Source organism: Zosterops lateralis, assembly GCF_965231275.1.
Source record: "Zosterops lateralis genome assembly, chromosome: 16".
NCBI lineage: Eukaryota > Metazoa > Chordata > Aves > Passeriformes > Zosteropidae > Zosterops > Zosterops lateralis.
Window position 1 is genome coordinate 8451969 of NC_139776.1, and position 18847 is coordinate 8470815.

Here is an 18847-nt window from a genome sequence, read left to right on the forward strand (position 1 = left end):
CAGCATGTTGGGTGCCCACTCCCCCGTGTCAGACATGTACCATCTCATTAGCCCGTCTGTCCCCCAAAGTGAGAAGGGAGAGTGCGTGAGGCCTAATTGAATGTAACTAATTATTCACTCCGCAAATGCTCGGTTTAAATGGGATTGTGAGGGACAGAATTACTCATTCTGAAAAGGGGAGAGAAAGAGAGAAAGACAGAGATAAAACAAATAGAGGCGGATGCTGGAGCTGCAGCTCGCTCTCTCTCCCCAGAATACCAATTACCGGATGAAGTGATTGTATAAATCTTTACCGAGTGAACGGACTGTACTAGTCACTTACTCCTGTCCTCATATTATGAGGAAGCAATGAAAAATCATCCCATTCTCCAGTCCAGTTAAGGGTTCCCAGTCGCTCTTTTGGGCAATATCTCACCACCTGGAGAGCTCGCCCTGGGGCTTTCTCAGGGTGAGGGTCCCACTGAGACGGGGCTGAGCACTTGGCAGGAGCCCACACCCCTCGTGCACCCCCAGCCCTGGGGAGGAGCAGTTGCTGTGCATGCTCTGGGGAGGTGCAGGACTTCTGCCCCAGCAGGAGCCACAAGCAATGCCATGAAGCACCCTGGAACATGGGGAGACATGGGCTGGTCAAGGGCCCCAGTGTCACACATGTGACAGGTCACCCAGGGACCTTGGTGCCTGGCTCAGTGGCACTCCAGGTGACCCCATAACTTCCTTGTGCTTCCCTTCTGTGGGTCCAGCCCTGCCAGGCCCCATGTCTCCTCCACTGGCTCTTGCAGTGCTCACTGAAAAGAGAGAACACGTTGCTTCCCAACCTCTTCCCATGCTGCAGTCAATGTTTCTCACTCAGGGTGTCTCTGCTCCACTGATTGCAGAAATGCACTTATTGGCAATGACCTCCATCACTCTTGCCTGCCACGTCTTTTAATCCCAGATCCCTCCAAACACCCACATTTCTGTTCTCAGTAGTGATGTGGGATGGGAGAGGAGGTCCTGGCCATGCAGAACTGGGAAAGCTGACAAGTCCCCCTGCACCCTGCCATCAGTGGGGAGCACCCACATTCTGGGGTCCTGCTGCATGAGCTGGTGAGGACCCAGCCAGTCCCATACTCCGTACAGGCAACCCCAGAGCTCCCTCACCACAAGGCATCCAGTATGCCAGGGGCTGGGGACAAAGACCACTTGGTCTCCACATCCTGCAGCCAGAGACAGAGAGACCCTCTGGGGCCCTGCAGGTGCTATTTCAGAGAAACCACAGGAGTTGTGTGGTGGGTTCACAGTGGGAAAACAGGCTGAGCACAAGTCAGTGATGAGGGGGTAAAGCCTCCAGTACGTCCTGGCTTGTCCTGGTAAGGGATTTGATTGTTGCCAGCAGCAAGTTTCCATGCACTGAAGATGTGCGTGTGTGGGTGTGAGGGAGAGATAACATCATCATCGTCATAACAAATGCAGTTGTGCAGCTCCATTCTCTGCTTATTGGCTTTCTTCTCTTTATCTATAAATAATTGCGGGGACACAATAGACTTTTAAGTCTGCCAAAGAGTTTGTCTCCCTCCAGCAACTGTATTGCTACAGTGCTGCCACCTTATCTGCTTGTAGAAAGATGAGGGCGGGAAAAATATTTACTGTCAGGGATATTTGTCATCTGCAAATTACCTCTGCCTACAGTTCGCATTGGGGATGGGACTGACAGTGCCGATCTGTGCTGTGGGAGTGTGAGCACAGGGGGTCTCCACACTGCCCAGACCCACCTGAGCCTTGTCCCGTTAGCTGGTGGGGCAGGCAGCAGCAAGCTGGCAAGTCCACCATGTGTGCAAAGCCATGCCACAGGAATGAGGGATACAGCTGAGGATGCTGAACCAGGTGCCTAACAAGTGGCTTCACAGAGAGGATCACCTCAGTGGGACTGGGATGTTAGGCTCAGAGATTTGTCAAGTTGCCAGCCCCTCCCCAAGCACAGGCCTGTACCCCCAGGCTGTGCAGCAACCCCCAGCACAGCATCCCAAGGCACTGACCACTGTGAGAGCCCCAGACTTTGCTGTTCTCCTGGGAAGGCCAAAAGTGCTGGACAGTCCATCACTCTCTCAGCACCCAATGTCCCTGCCAGCACTGCCAGGCTCTCTCACTGCTGGAATTCCTCACATCCTGCAGCCCAGAGGCCTTTGCACAGCACTTATCACTGCAGTATCCAAGAACTGATCTAATTGATGTGACACCAATTATTCCTGTATCACTAAATGCAGAATTAATGCATCTCTGTGTACAAACCTCTTAGACCCTGACCATGAAATTACAGCTTTGACATGAAAAGAGCCAGAGCCCAGGAGCACCATCTCTCAGTTGAGCCCCCATCACTGCAGCTCTGGCCAGCCCTGCTGGGACACCTTCCTGATGGCCACACGGACCACGCAGGATTCCTTCACCATCCAGCTGGCTGCATGGAGAGCTGGGGCTTTGCAGACCAGGGTGCAGCCATGGTGGTCCCACACACCCATGCGAACCCAGTCAGCACCAGCCCAAAAGTGAGTGCTGGCAGAGCTGCCCTGGCTATTGTGACAGCCAGCCCAAAGGAGCTGCATGCTCTGCAGGGCAGTGCAAAGCCATTTCTGGGCTGCTCAGTACAGCTTATGCAAACTGCAAAGCTCTTGGCTTGGACATGGACTGGTGCTGGGAAAAGCCATTCATTGCACTTGAAATTTTACTGTGAAATTAGGCTTTGCCTGGACATGCAGGGCTTGGCACAAGCAGAAGTTTGTATTTTGTAAATTGCTTTCTACAATCAATTAAAGGAAAGAGATGACTGTAGCCAGAGGTGCCACACAAGATGGCTCCAGGTTGGGGCTGGTTCCAGATCCCTGCCATACAGCCCCAGGAGCAGTCTCAGCTCAAAGGGAGCAGCCTCAGAATGGGGAGATAGTGTGGCTGGACAGAGGCTCACCCAGTGGAAGAGAGATGGGCAGTTGTGAGGGGGGAGGATGGCCTCATCAGGGGCTGCTGTGCTACCCCTGTGCCCACACTGACCACTGGGGTCACATGGGAGCTGCTCCCAGGCCTTTGCACTGTGCCAGCCAGTGGCAGCTCAAGCTGGAGCTGTCCTGGACATGAGCCCTGTCCCCTCCCAGCCTCACCCCACCACCCCTGATACTGTCAGCACACCATGGTGCCAGCACTGCTCCAGGGCAGCAAAGCAGAGAAGTTCCAAGTGAACTGGGGGTGCAGTGAGGCACAGCCAACGTGGCAAAGCTCTGGTACCCTTTCCCATCACACTTGGGCAGAGCATGGTGAGCACAGCATGTGTTGGGCTGCTCGGATGGCAAAGGGCTTGCCCTGGTTCTGGTTTGCTCAATGTTTTCATTAAGGACCTGGATGATGGAATAGAGAAAGTGCTTATTAAATTTGCAGATGACACGAAGCTGGGAGGGACTACAAGTATCTTGGAGGACAGGATTAGAATTCAAAATGATCTTGACAAATTGGAGAAATGGACTGGAAAAAATAGGATGAAATTCAACAGGGACAAGTGCACGGCAGTACGCTGAGCAGGGGAACAATCAGCTGTGCAAACACAAGCAGGGCCGGCAGCGTGGGGTCCAGCCAGGCATGAGGCCACACAGGCACGGGGCAGGCACAGGGCAGGCAGAAGGCATGCTGTCTGCTCAGTCTGAGCTGGGGGAGTAGGGCCATGAGGAGGCAGGAGGAACGGATGGAGGGAGTGAGAGAAACCCCTGTTGGCCTCAAGCATAGACTGACCCCTTGGAGCTATGGTATGGGCTCCCCCATGGTCCCACGCACTTCTCCTGCCTGGCCAGGAGCTACAGTGAGACCTGGCAGCATCCCAGCCCTGTACACTTCAGGTGTGTGGCTGAGCAGAGGTTCCCTGCTGGGCTTCTCAATCTCCTGCCTCTGCCAGCTCAGAGCCAGGGCAGAAATTGCCCTGCAGTTCTCCAGGGAGATGTCCCTATGCCAGCTCCAAAAGATGCTCAGCCTTTCCTAAAAAGCCCCATTGAGGCAGATCCCCAGGCACTGGCACAGCCCAGCACGAGGGCCCAAACCACCACCACACGTGGAGGAAGCTTTGCTCCAAAGGTACTTCCCATGCCTAGGGCTCAGCTGGAGGTCTGGCCACAGCTCCCTACCCCACAGCACACACCCTAGCAGAGATCCCCTGGAGCCCTCCCGCCACCTTCCCTTCGCTCCGGCAATTAGAGCTCCAGCCAGCCCCCTCCAAGCCTGTGCAAACACCGAGGCTCATTTAAATAAATTAAGAAGACATAATAAATCAAAGGGAAATGAGGGGCTGTGCCTGGGGGCAGGGGAGTCACTCGAGTTTAATTACATTGGCAAGCCTCTCGCAGCAAAAGCACAGCAAGTCCCAGATGTGTCAAGCACAGATGTGCAGGAATGTGCAGAGCTTGGTGGCAGAGCTGGCGGCATCACCCTGACGCCTGTGCCCAGCACAGCACCAGCACAGCACCAGCCCCAGTGAGTCAGGAAGTGAGGCACGTGCTGGCAGAGATGGGTCCTGGCACTTGCCACTCCAGAGCACCTGTGCAGCGGTGCCCATGTCGGCAGATGGCATCCTGGCAGTGCAGCACTGGCAGCACCTAGTGCCACATGGGCCATGCTGGGGCAGCCTGCAAAGCCCTGTCTGCCCCTTTCCCAGCCCTCTGCCCTTTGCTCTCCCTGTGGTCACCCAGAGCCAGCAAGTCAGGCTGAGGCTTAGGGAGCATCACTGGCACCACGATATCCCTCTGCCACACACGGGATTTACAGCCCGTCCCCTGTTGTTTAAGGACTCTCGCTCACGGCTGCATCAGGAACTCCAAATAGAGCTTTGTGTAGAGGCGGCAAATTTATGAGACTGGCTCTGAATCCCCAGTCACATCAGGGGCCAATTCGTCTTCCCAGGGCTGAGGATGAAATTAAATTATTGTAAAATAAATCTGTAAAAATGATGAAAAGACCATCACCCGCTGGCAAGGGCGGGGCGGCGAGAACCCACGCGTGGCTGTGACGGATGGGGCTCACCAGGTGATAAAGCACCCGGGACCTGGGAGCTCAGGGATTTCTGCTGTAATCTCACTAAAGAGATGTTGTTTACAGGAAAAAGGATATTTTGGGGAGGAAATTGCATTTCAAGGTTAAAGGAAAAAAATGGAGCAAGTCTCCCAGGGAGCCACTTACGTGCAAGATGGTGGCAGGCAGAGACAGGCGCGGGTGCCAGGGAACAGCCGGGGTGGGATGCAGTGGGAGGCAGTGCTAGGCACACACATGTGCCAAGGGCCAGGTCCCCTGCCTGGCCTCACCATCAGTCCAGGCAGCCCAGAACCAGGCAGCGATTGCCCAGGCTCACAACAGGGGAGGCCAGAAGTGCTGGTGGGCCCAGGACAGTCTGAGGGGGCTGAGGGTCCCTGTGGATGCTGCCAGCCCACCCTGATGGAGAAGCTGCTGCCACACTGCTCCCCAGCCCTGGTGCCACCCTGTCCCACCAGAGAGGTGTCTCATTCAGCTCAATAATGGCAAACCCTCACTTCTTCCTGTGAGGAGCCCTGCAGGGGCCTGAGTGGCCACCATTCGATGGCAAGGGGCATGTGCCCTGCACAGCAGCTTGCAGCTTCTAAGTTTCAGTCTTGTCCTTCAAGACAGATGCTAGAGAGAGATTTTTTCCCAGCGATGAGTGGAAAAAATAATGACTTCAGCTTACAGTGCGCTGGCTGGCCATTTAACAATAGGCCATTAGCATGGCTCAGCATGGGGAAGGGATTTATTTAGGGGACACAGTTGCAAAGACAAACCAGCACCAGGTGCTTAATAGCGGTTCAGAGGTATCAGAGTGTTGCAGTACTCAGAAAATACAGCTGTGGGAGTTCAGAGACTTTATCCTTCATGTCTGTGAAATCCTACAATACCAGCAGAGATTTCTCAACTCTGCCCCAAGTACAAAAGCAGCTCAGGGAAAGCAATGGCTTTCCTGCTGCAAGGGCAGCAGCTCATACCACAGCCACCCTGGCTGCCCCAGCACTGCCAGGACTGGCATCTGCTGGCATAGAGCATACCTGTGTCCTCACACCCACTGCAGGGTCACTTCCAAGGCCAGTTAGACCTCCCCTCTGTCCCTGGCAAATACATCCTGAGTATGACACAGGGGAGGGACATGTTCTGCTGTCCTGGGAAAGCCCGATCCTCCCATCACAGGTTGGGTTGGGCTCTGACATGAGCCTCTCTTGTTTATCTCCAATGCTTGTACACTGCCCAGAGCAGCTCTGGAGCATCAGCAGGCTCTGCCTGAGCCCTCCCATGCCTTGGTGGCCTGGACAGGCACTGTCACCCACCAGAAGCCTTCTCACTCCTGCCAACACCATGGCTCAGCTGCAGCTCCAACCCCTGTCCTGCCACCATCACCACCAGGGCAGTACAGTCATCACCACCAGGGCAGTGATCACCAACATGCCCCTTGCCCATGGATGGGCACAGAGTTCTTGACAGTAAGGATGGGTGCTGGGCAAATCCCCTCATGCCTGTGAGTGCTGCCCCAAGAGCACTCACTGCAAACCTTCCCAGTGCATCCCAGTACATCCCATGTCCCAGCCAGGGCTCCCATGGCTGAGAGCCTTTGCACTGCTGTAGTGGAGTGAAGAGAAAGGGCCTTTGCTGGACTCAGAGCCTGTGTGGCCCTTTGCCCACAGCCCTGGCAGTGTGTGGGGCCCTGCCATGTGCTGAGCATGGTGAGGGGTCCCAGGGCAGCAGGAGGGGCCGGGGGCAGGAGCTGGCGGCCGTCCCACACAGGCGGCACGGCAGCAGTGTGCCGAGGTGGAAGTAAAGAGTTACTGAGCAAGCAGACGTTCAATAATTCATGGTCACTGAACTGCAACAGGAACAACGACAAATAATAATACAGGAAAATGGGGAAAAACCTGAAATCGTTAGGCCAATGGTTCAAGCATGAAGAGTGTGTGCTGAGGGAGAGGGGTGCAGTCACAGCACGCCTGGGTGCAGGGGTTGCTGCCAGCTGCACCATGGCCCTCTGCTCCTGGCCTGGCACTCTGGCCCAAGGGCTCCAGTGGTGTTGTTGCCCCATAGGGGCTGTTCCAGGAATGTGTCCAGCCCAGGGGAGGCTGAGCAGTGCCATGTGCCAGCCCTCAGTGCCCTCCAAGCCTGGTCAGCATGCAGGGTGCTTCATGTGTCCAAGAAGCAGGAACAGCAGATCTACTCTCCCTAATTATAATTAGTGACGCTTGCCATGGGAATTTGCAAACATGGTTTAATTAGAGCAGCCGGGCTCCCTCCACATGCTGCACCCTCCCCAGGGTCAAGGACAGAGTGGAGTGAGGGAAGCATGAGCTGAGGAATGCTTGGCAGAGTTTGGCTGCTGGGCCCACACAAGATTTACCCCTTTTCTCTGCCCACAGCCATGGCCCAGGGGGCTGTGCTTAGCTTAGCTCAGCTGGCAGGGCCCACCTTGTGTCTTTGCATGCACCCTCTCCCCAGGCTCTGGCACCACCAGGACTGCCTGCTGCTCCTGGGGACAGGAGGACACCTGTGTACAGTGACTCAGCCAGAGGCCAACAGACACTGAGCTGGGAAATTTAATCTACAGCTACAAGAAAGGGCTGTGGAGTCTCTGGATGCATGAGCCTGCTGCTTCTGTCAAGAAGAAAAATAGGAAAGGGGCGTAGGGAATTAGACAAAGGCCATGAAGCAGAGAGGGAGGGTTGGGTGAATTTGGGAAGAGCAGGCCGTGCCTGCTGCAGCCCCAGAATGGGCTGATGGCCAAACATCCTTGGTCCCTAAAGCCCTGCAGAACTGGGACCAGGATGGTGAGAGACATCAGTGAGTGCCGAGGAGGGATGGGTGTTGAGGGAGAACAAGCCCCTGGCAGTCTGAACCTCTGGATGCAGCCAAGACAAGTCCTGCCAAGGTTGTTCCATCACTGACCAGGTTATCCAGAGGGATGAATTTGGGAAGAATGAAAGCATCCTGAGCTCAAGGACAGTTAGCTGTGGTGGCTGTGCAGCAGCAGGCAGTGTGTCTGTGCAGGCTGAGCCATGGAGAGAACACCTGGAGTCACGGCGTGGAAAGCAGTGCTCTGGTCAGAGCTCCCTCCACGTCCCAGGCACCGCACTGGGGAACCTCGATGACTAATTGCCATTGTCACCACGCCTAATTAGGAGGCTTGGCCACAGCCAGCTGGAAACTGTAGGTGTTAATTCTTTCTGGCAGGGGTGCTGCCCCATCCTGCCACCCAGCCTGTCCAGAGCACCTCCCAACGGCCCTGGCACCATGTTCCCATCCTCACCCTGCTCTGCATGCACCCCATGCATCCAATGGCGGGGTGCACCCCGCCTGGACAGCGGCCGTGTCCCCTCCCAGGAGCCGCACCGAGGGGACACGGCTGGGGCACTTTGCAGGGAGGGGCTGGGGCGGGTGCCCGGGTCCTGTCGCTCCGGGGGCAGGTGCGGTGGTGCTCCCGCTGCCGTGAGGCCGCTGTGGCTGGGAGCGGAGCTCGGTGTCTGGGTGACAGGTTTACAAATCACCACTGCTGCGTGCACAGGGAGCTTGGTTGCCTCGGCATTCATCCCCGCGCTAATTGCTGCCTCCCCGAGGAACCCGATCCATCTCGCTGTAATTGACAAAAGGCAATTAAAAAGCAGTTGTGAATAAAGGGGGACATCTCTGGAGGGCCTGGCAGGAAAGATTTAGGTGCTTTGCTCCGTGGTGCTTTGGAGATGTTCCAGTGGTGTGGCCAGGCAGGATGCTCGGGGCGGCTGTACCTCCTCCCGCCCTGTGCCCAGCCCTGAGGCACGGGCACTCTGCCCGGCTCCCAGACCAGCCCTGTGCTCACCCTCATCTCTCCCTGCCCTGCAAGCTGCATGACCATCCGCTTGCCCCTTGGCTGATCACCAGACAGACCTGGAAACCTCGCTGGCTGCAGGCTCTCTGGGCACCTTCCTGAGGGCAGGAGCAGCAGAATCCTGCCTCCACGTGGGGCCAAAGCCAGCACCCTGCAGAGAGCCCATCCCCAGGGCTCCTCTCAAGCCCCTGGAACTGGGAGAGCCCCAGCATCTTCCTCTGCTGGGAACTGTGGGTTCATGGGGAGTGGAGGGCAAAACCACACCACGGGAGTGCCGTGGGAGCGCCCTGGTCCTGCTGTCTGTGCTGCCACCGAGCACGGCCTTGCAGGAGACAAAGGGCAATCAACAGCGAGTGGCACACAGAGTGGCACAGCAAGTGGCACGGAGCTGGGCGTGAAGAGCAGCTGATTGAGGAAGAGATGCGTCAGCTGCCTCTTGTGCACAGCAATCTCCTGATTGTGGAGAGCCGCAGGTGCGAGTGCTGCCAGCTCACCTGCAGAGAGGAGCTCTTCCTGCCGAGGTGGAAGGGAGGACAGCGGGGAGGGCAGGCTGGATGTGACAGGGAGAGTGTCCTATGTCCCTGCACAGCATGTGCCCTGTGTTCCCAAATGGCAGTGCCCTGGGTCCCTGCAGCTATTTCTCTGCCAAGGGCTGGGCAGGTCTGCCCCAGCTTGGCAGGGACAGTCCACCTGGGGACCAGGGGCCAGGCAGCCCCACAGGGCAGCAGCAGGCAGGGGCACTGTGCTGTGGTCTCCAGCTTTGGGGCAGAGCCTGTCAACAGGGCAAGCTGTGCCCACCTTGAACGGTGCCAGCTGCTGATGCTACCAAGAGCCAGCCTGTGACATGCCTTTTCGCCTGCTGCTTGCTTGGGTCAGGGCTCAAGAGCTGCCCAGGGAGAGGAAAAAAAAGGCAAAATGCCTGGGGCACCAGAGGCCCTAGTGTGTGCTTCAGGTAGTTCTAGTGCCTCCTCTTGCCCCAGAATCTGCACCAGCACTAGCTATGCATGGCTCTCATTGAGAGAATCCCACCTGCCTGTGGTCCATGGGGGACAAAGTGTCAGAGCTGCCCTGTCCCAGGAGTGGCTGCCATGGGACATGAGGCTTTGGTGGGGCTGCCATTTCCAGAGGTGGCAGATGGCAGGATGTGCTGATGCTGGGATGTTCTTCGCCATCTGTTGGGTCTAATTGACTTCCCGCAGAAATTCTTAAAAAAAATTAAACCAGTTGCAAGAAGAAAATTGTTAATTAAAAGGCCTTTTGATTAGATAGACAAATATTTACCAATTATAACTGACCCCGGCCACTCTATTTTTTGTTTGCAAACTCCACAATCAGCAGTTATCTGAGCAATTATGCCTGTGCCAGCAATTCCCTCGTGTAATGCCTCCCCTGGGGTGGGGGCTGCAGTGCTGGGGAGGCCAATGGGAGGAGGGGGCCCAGTACACCTCAGGTAGGGCTGAGCTGCCCACTGTGCCCCGGGCATGGCCACCCCACCCACACTCTGCTGGTGTTACAGGTGCTCTGTTGTGGCCATGGTGGTTTTTGGTGGCAGCATCCTCTCCTGGGTCTGGTGCCTGTCCCCAGGCAGGTAATTTAGGCTCATGCCACACTGTAAGTGGGGGAGACACAACTCCCAGCAGAAAAGCTGTTTGTGCTTTTGGGGGAGACTGAGCACATAGCAGGGCTTCTGGCTGACCCCAGTGCCTTGGGACAGGGACACCCTGTGCCCAGAGGCTGCAAGACAGGGAACCTGTGTCTGTCCCCATGTCATGCCAATGACTCCTGGGCAAATCCCATTGCCCACAAAGTGGCCAGGCCAGTGTGACCACAGCCTGGGGCACACCAGTCCCCCTCTCTGCAGAGGGCACCAGTGTGATCACACTGCACTAAGGGATGTGCTGGCAGGGAGTCTGGAGGTGTAGCACCAGCCACGCACTCCCAGGGCGGGACGTGGGTTTTAATGTGGTACAAAATTGATGGATGATTCTGAGCAAGTGAATGTTCAGTCTAAATTACCCATGTTAGGCTCCAATCCGTGGCTAATTCATTAGACACACGCTTCTACACAAAAATAAAAAGCCTTCTGCATGCATTGTTCACCAAATGCTCTGAAGAAAAGATGTAGGGAGGCGAGGTAGTCTCTTGACCCACTCTTGAGGTTAAATCCTAATTCCCAGCCTCTCTGCTCCTGCTGCCAGGAGTGGGAACAGCTCCAGCTCAGCCTTCCAGGGAAGTGCTGCCAGTGCCTGCCTGCCCCACAGCCTGCTTGGCCATGGGGCTCAGGACCCCTTGAAGCACAGAGGCGATGGAGATGAGTGCACAGTGTGGCACTGAGAGCACAGGCTGCCAGTGCTGCAGGGAGAACAAACCCTGGGCATCAGAGCCGGCAGAGTGCCAGGATGGCTGTGAAGGCACATTCCCATGATGTAGCACTATTGAGAGTCTTATTAATGGAGTGGGAAAGCTAATTGTGATTAAAGTAACAACGGTGCTAAACAGATAATTCTGCCCTGAACGGCAAGATAGATTTTTTAAAAAATGAATGAAAAAGGAAAAGATAGAGTAACCAATCTTTAAAAATACAGAGATCAGTAAGTGAGGATTCATTTTTTTTATTAGCACAGGGCTCTTGGGGGAGGCGTGTGTCTGCATCCCCAGTGCCCAAGACTGCTCAGCTCATAATAAACGGCACACCGGCGCTGCTGGGCCTGCCCGCTGCATTGCCATGGCTACTGCACTCTGCCTCTGCAGAAACTAAATATTGAACAGAGAGCAGGTGTGCCAAGGATCCCAGTCCTCCCACGCCACCAGCACCATCCCTGTGGGAAGCTGGTCCCCCAGGAGGGAGAGGATGGCCTTGAGCCACAGGTCAGTCCAGGTGGTGACCATCCCTGTCCCAGCCTCCTGGCTGCAGGAGCCTTGACACCTGAGCCAGGGGCAGGGACAGACCAAGCCCTGGGCGATGGTATCAGCAGGGAGCCTTCTCCAGGGAGCTTAAAATTACTGCCTGAATGGAGCAGGGCTCCTTTCCCTGCCAACTGCTGCAAGAAGAGCAAAGACAGGGCTAACACTGTGCAGGCTGGCAGAGCAGGACCCTTCCAAGAACCAGGGATCCTCATCCCTGCACTGGCTACAGAGGATATGTGACAGGGACATCCCATGTCCAGCCTCCCCACAGGGCTTGGCTCCTGATTTCAGCAGATCCCAGGACCCAGGAGCTCAGCAGACACCCTGTGCTCCTTCTGCCCGCAGTGACTGGTGCAGGAGGCAGCGGGAAGGAGTGTGCGTATCAGGATGCTGGAGGTTATTGCTTTCATTAATAGCTGCATGAAAGTGCTCGAGGTGAGCCAGGCAGGAGCAGAGCCCACCTCTCAGCACAGCTCCTGAAGGCTGCAAACAGCCTTCACCTCCCTTTTGCTTTCCAAGGGCTCCCCAGGGCCGGTCTCTGCCCAGTGGCTACGAGACTCCAGATTCTGGGTGCCCCTGGATGTTTTGCACCCCACTGCTCTCCCACCCCCACTGTGCATTTCTGCTCACCCCTCTAAATGTTCTAATACTGTAAAAGATCCATCAGAAACCTTCCACTCCAGAGGGATATATATTATCTAAATTTGATAAGACAACTTAATTTCTCTCCGTGTCTGTTACTGGCGATAAAACTGGGAGACTTTTATGACCCGGAGTCCTCTGTAAGATTGTCAGGAACTTATTATACAAGGTATAACTGGATTTCTCTCCACAGATGGCTCGCAGCCATGAGCTGTAACGCAATTCTGCAGCACATTTGGTAGAATAAATGCAAAGAGCTTGTTACAGTGAGTTAGATAAGAGAGACGGGAACACGGCTCTCGCAGGCTAATTCGGCATCTGATCTGCCTTTTTCTCACTGTGAAGGACGACTTGGAAAAGTGCATTTCACACTGAGGAAGGAGCCAAGCCCTTCCCAGAGCCACCTGGGATTGGTGCAGCGGCCAGCATGGTGCACTCAGAGGGGCAGGACCCAGCATGTGTCACAGCAGAGTTGCTGCCCTGGCCCTTTGTGCGTGCCACTGCTGCTTCCCCAGCGCCAGCAGGTGCCTTCCCACGTGGCCCGAGGGCCAGCAGGTCCTTCTCAGAGGCCCTTATGGCAGGCTCATCCGTTATAGTTATCACACAGCCCATTCAGGCTCTGACCAGATAAAGACTGGTGATTTTTTATTTACTGATTTTTTATTTCAGCATCCTGCAGGCAGGATGCCATGCAGCACACTCATTTATCTCAATTTGCTCCCTCCCACCTCCCATCCCTAATTTTTCAGCAGAGCCTGGAGGTGAAAGCCTTATCTCTATGGCTCTTCTGCACATGGAAAGCAATCATGGCCTCTCCTTGTAGGGGCCCTGGTGGGGCTATTTGTTGTCGGGGCAGTAGCTTTGTGGACTGGAAATGAGACAAATCTCTTTGCAGCTACTCATGGCCCTGGGCTGGGGTAGATCCTGCACTGCTGTGTGAGGCTGCAGTGGGGCTCATGTGTGGGGCTGCAAGAGCTCCCCTGCAAGAGCTCTGGTCATGAGTTGGCTCTCCAGTGACCCTCCCCAAACTAGAAATGCTTTCCTAAGCTCAGACCATGTTACAGCAAATGGGAATTGCTGAGAACCATCAGGTGGTGACAGCATGTTCCTCTGGTAGCACCCATTCCCCTGCAGTGCCACTGGCTGCAATCCCTGTAGTGGGCAGATCCAGCCCTGCAGACCTGTGTACTTATCTGCAGGCAGCACCCCAGTGTCACACTGTCCCCAGAGCAGAGGTTTGCCTGGGCCCTGCCTGCCCCTGCACCACTGCCAGAGCCCCTACAGGTATTTGGAAAAACAGAGCTGTTACCTCGCCACTGGTCCCAGGGAATGGCAAGGCCTGGAGCCCAGCTCAGGGCAGAGGCTGCAGCACAGCATGGCCACATTAATGCTGGGTGAAACATGTTGTTATGTGCATCAGGTTTTGTAATGGAACATGTTTAAAATTCAATAGAAAGAAAGATTAAAAAATAAGTTTCTTATCTAGAGGAGCCATAGAGCCAGTGAGGAAATTATGAATGTCTCGTTGTCCAAGGTTAAAGAGTGAGAGCTGAGGCATGAAAAGGCAGGAGATAAGATGAAATGTTTTCTGTTTAAATGAATGGGCTCCACTCTGCTCCCTAATAAACGATCAGTGTCAATATGACAAATTAATTCTGCATTGAGCTCCACTCAGGGCTCAATGTGTGCAGGGTGGGAAGGGTCCCGGCCACAGCCTCCACTGCCAGACCTGTGCCAGGGGCCAGGCCAGCCCTGCACAATCTACTGCTCTGGGAGGGTGCTGCAGGAGAGGCCCCATGTCCCTGGCTCTGCTTCCCTCTCCATGAGGAGGGGATGGGATGCTCTAAGCCCCAGCTATATGCTGCAGCCTGTGGGTTGGGCTCTGACTGGGAGTACTGTACCCCTGGGCAGAGAGGGGAGCACTCAGGACCCCAAGGACAAGGGGACAGGGATGACGCATCCTGGACTGGCAGCTGCAGTGGCTGCAGCAGAGCCCTGCCAGCACGAGGAGCTGCTGGCAGAGCAGCCAGGTGACCCCATGGAAGAGATTGGACCTTTTAAAAGAGACAGTGACAAATGAAGCTCCGTTCCACTCGAGGCACAGAGGAAGGGGACAGGGAGGTGCTTCCAGAAACTGCAAGATGAAGGTCACCCAGGAGCCAGATGAAGCTGCCATGGGGCAAGAGGGGGAACAAGAGGGGACAGTGCAGGACAGGAAGGTCCAAGCAGGGTGGGATGGTGGACGTGGCACCTGATGGGCAGTGCCAGAGGTGCAGACAGTGCTGGGAGGAGAGGGCAAGAAGGAGCCAACCCCCCGCTGGGAGCAGGGGGTCTGTGGATCATGCTCCTCAACACTGTGGTACATGCCTGGTGCCATGGCCTGGCCATGCCAGCCCTGGCTAGGGTGGCCCAGCCAGACCCACTGTGGTCCTGGAAAAGCCCCTACACCAGTAAGTGATGCTGCTGATGGGGACTTGTTTTCCACTGATGAGCAGGAACCCAGGGAGAGGAACACTGTTCCTTGGGGTGGGGAGCAGGTTGCACAGCCAGGCAAAGCCCAGTGAACCAGCCACTAGCCCTGACACTTTTAAGGCACCTTTCCTGCTGGAGAGCAGCCTCCAGCCAAGCCCTGGAGCTGCACCACACGGGGCAGGAAAAGGCCAGCCATGCCAGGCCAGCAGGTGCCAGTGGAGGCAGGGCCATAGCAGCAGCTGTTATTACTCACAGGAGATCCCCAGTGCAAGACATACCCTTGCAGAAGACAAATCACAGCCGACACACAACACTGTTACTCCGTGTTTATCTCCAGCTGCCTCAGGGCAAAAGCAGGTGAAGTTACAGAAAATGTGGGGTGTCTGGAGCTTAGCATTGCTGCAGCTCTGGGTGGATCCACAGCCCTGTCTGCACTGGAATAACTCACAGCCAACCTCTGTCCAACTGGCCTGGCACAGGCAGGGCCAGAGCAGAGCCCTTGAACTGGGGAGGCATCTCCATCACCACTGTGGGGCTGGACTTGCTTCTTTCGTGCTGCTGCACCAGTTTGGAACCTAGCTGACCAAGGAGGGTTCCCATGCCATCATGCTGCCCTTGCCCCAGCACCGTGGCTGGCATGGGAATGGGGCACTGCAGTGCTGGGCTGTAGGACCTGCTCTGGGAAGGGTTAACAGCCTTCTACACTGACACTGGAGCTGGAATGGAAAGAGTATCTCAACAGCTGAGATTAAAACAAGAAAATGAGTATAGAAATTATGTTTGTTAAAGCGAAATAGCTAATATAATCCTCAAAGGATTTTTCCTTTTGACTTAAAAAAAAATCTAATATCTTCATTTCCATACCTTTTTTAAGCTAATTTGTGGAAAATTAAAATGGTGAACCCACAAAGGCTGCAGTTTAATTGAATCTTGCATCAGCCCTTGGTGAGCAGTCTCTCTTGGATTCCTTGATTAGTTCCCTCCATTAAATCATTTTTGCATCGTTTAGCTGAGATACTGTCTTCTGGCGGGTCTGGGACTCAGGGACCTGGATAACTCAGTCTCCATCTGAGCAGATGTAAAACGACACGCCATGCTCTGGAGAACTGTCTTATTTGGCCTCCTGTGTCCGTGGGACTTGCTTCTGTATCTTGCTGCCTGGGCAGACAGCAGGCATGAGCTGTCCTCAGCACCAGGCCTGGCTGGGGCTCAGCACATCCCCAGACAGCAGGCACAGCTGCAGGGCTCTGACTGGAGTGAGCCCCGTGCTGCCAGGACTGGGAGCAGAGGGAGCAGAGGGAGCAGAGGGAGCAGAGGGAGCAGAGGGAGCAATGGTTGGCACTAGACAGCTTCGAGTGGGTGCACTCACCTGGCTGTGAGAGATGTGGGGTGTGATAGGGATCACAGTTGACATCCTGGCAGGGGCAGTCCTTCCTCTCTGCCCACCTGGAATGCCCTGTGCACGTACTGCAGGCACCAGCCCCGGTGGAGACATCAGTCCCCAGCATGGACAAGCACACAGGATGAGGCCTCAGTGCTGGCAACCACTGACATTCACCTTCTGTGTCCCCCTGCTGAATCCCCTCTTTTAAAATGTGGATCAATTACACCTATCAGGGATGGCTCTTAATTTAGAGCATTTATACCCCGTCCCATGGCACAACATTCCTACAGGGGAATCTCTCTGGAGGCACCAGCAGCAGCTGCACACCAGGACAGCTGGCCTGGCTCTGGGCCCGGTGAGCTGTGTTCCAGCCCTGCCAGTCTCCTGACCCTGTTGCACTCGGACTGCTGGGTGCTGGATGAGCACCAGCTCTCCCTCCTGCATCCCCTGTGCAACTCTGGCACCTCTTGCTGCCCCAGCAGTGGCGCAGGAGTGTTCTGATGGCCTTGTCAGGCTATCATGTCCCGTAGATTAAAACAGATTTATATAAAGTCCTTTTCACCCCATTAGATTACTCTGGATTAACCTTGATCTCAGTAATAGATGCTATAAATGTAAGTCCCGCTCAGGGGGATTTTATCCATATGTTCTTGGAAGGCAGAAAGTAGATAAATTCTTAGAGAAGGTCTTACTGAGCGATTAGAAAGATTTAACCTCTTCAGTGCCAGCTGGAGCTGTGTGCCCCTCTGCAGGGCAAGTGCTCAGCCTCACCTCCTCAGGCAGTGCCCCCCAGACCCCACCAACCCCAGACCTGAACTGGGACACATCCTGTGCTGTCTCTCAGGGGTGGGAACACAGTGTGTTGTTCTATGTGACCTGACATCCCTGTGTGGGGCTGCCCTGTAAAGCCTGGACTCTGCACCCACCTGAGAGTCCCACTGCAGTAATCTGGAGGGGCTGGTGGCCACCAGCACCTGAGCTGTGCTCATAAGCCCTGCAAGCCCCTTCAGAGCCAAGGGCTGCCTGATGCTGCTGCCACCCTTGATTTATGACCTGTGCTTTCCTTGAGAGCTTTGTGCTTTTCCATTAGCAGAAGGGCCAAGCCTGTTGGGGAGAGCCAGCTGCAGCCCTTCAGTGTTTCGTGGCTGAGAAACAGTTAATGCAAGGAGGGATGAAGGCAGGACAAGGAAATTCAAGCAGCTGTTCCAGCAGAGGAAGGGGGGAGCCAGCACATTGTACTATCCAGCACACGTAGGTGTGGCCCGAAGGGGTGGCAGCAACCAAAATTAATTCCCCATCCCCTCCTGCTGCTGATATTAAATTGCTCTAAGCACAGGCTGGAGCCAGAGCCAAGCTCAGCTCTTCCAGGAGAATCTGACCAGCAAGTTGCCTTCTGCTTTTTGATCAGACAAGCACCTAATGGAGGAAGAAGAATTTGGCACTGGGCTGGGCTGCAGAGAACTGGCCCTGCTGGAAGCCGCTGCGATCACGCAGCCCGTGCTGGAGAGAGGAACAGGCTGTTGACAGCAGACACAGTAATGAGGAGTAGTCAGCTCTGTGGAGCAGGGCACTGCTACAGAGCCACAACATTCAGGGTGGTCTGTAAACTCTGGGGGAACCTTTGTGAACCTCTCCTAGGGGCTGCAGTGCTGCTGCAGAGCACTCTAAGGTTGGAGCTGGTAGAAGGGTTTGACCTTAGCCATCACTGACTACCAGGCTCCTGGCAGGGCTGGACAGTGGCAGGAAGGGGCTGCAGTTTCATCTGTTCACTCCCAAGCCAAGGTGTTTTGCCTTGCTGGGGCATGGGGAGACAGCCCTGATAGACACAGCCCTCTCAGTGCTGCCCACACTGTGGGTTCCATGGGAAACTTGGACTGCAAATCTGTACTGCAAGGGCAACACTCCCTGGCCTGGGGGGAGGCAGGGAGGTGACTCAGGTCTGCTGCAGCACAGGAGGACCAGGAGGAGCATGCCATCCCTCTGCTCAGGCCCCCAGCCAGGGACCTCTGCACACATGGTGGATGTGCAGGAGCACTTGCACTGTTAGCAAAGTTTGATGCAAATATGTGTGGTTGGCAGTGCCCTGCAGCCAGGGCTGCACCTGATGAGCTGTGGCAGAGGGACAGACAAGCCAATCCAGCTGGCATGAGCAGAGCCGTCTTTGAGGCAGCAGGCACAGGGGATGCAGAATCAATACTGCATCCCCTGACCTCAAGGGCCAGTCTGTTCATTACTGCAATGAACACACTGCCTTCTTCCTGCCACTGGCCACAGTAACACATACCCCCAGGGAGGGGAAGCTCCATGTCCCTTGGACTAGCCAGGACCCACACTCCATCCTGGCTCTGTGCCTCTCGCACCATGAGACATTTCCTGTGCTGGCTCTGCAGGGCCATGTCCATCCCACATACCACAGGAACCCTGAGCAGGTACAAGGCAGTTTTTGAGCAATTACTTGTGCTGCAGGAAGAAGCACCAGCAAGGAGTAACTGCTCCTCATCACCACCAGCAGGACCTGGGCCGATGGCAGCAGCTGTGAAAGGCATCAGCTGTGAAAGGCATCACTCTCAACAGTCTGCCCTGACCTGCTG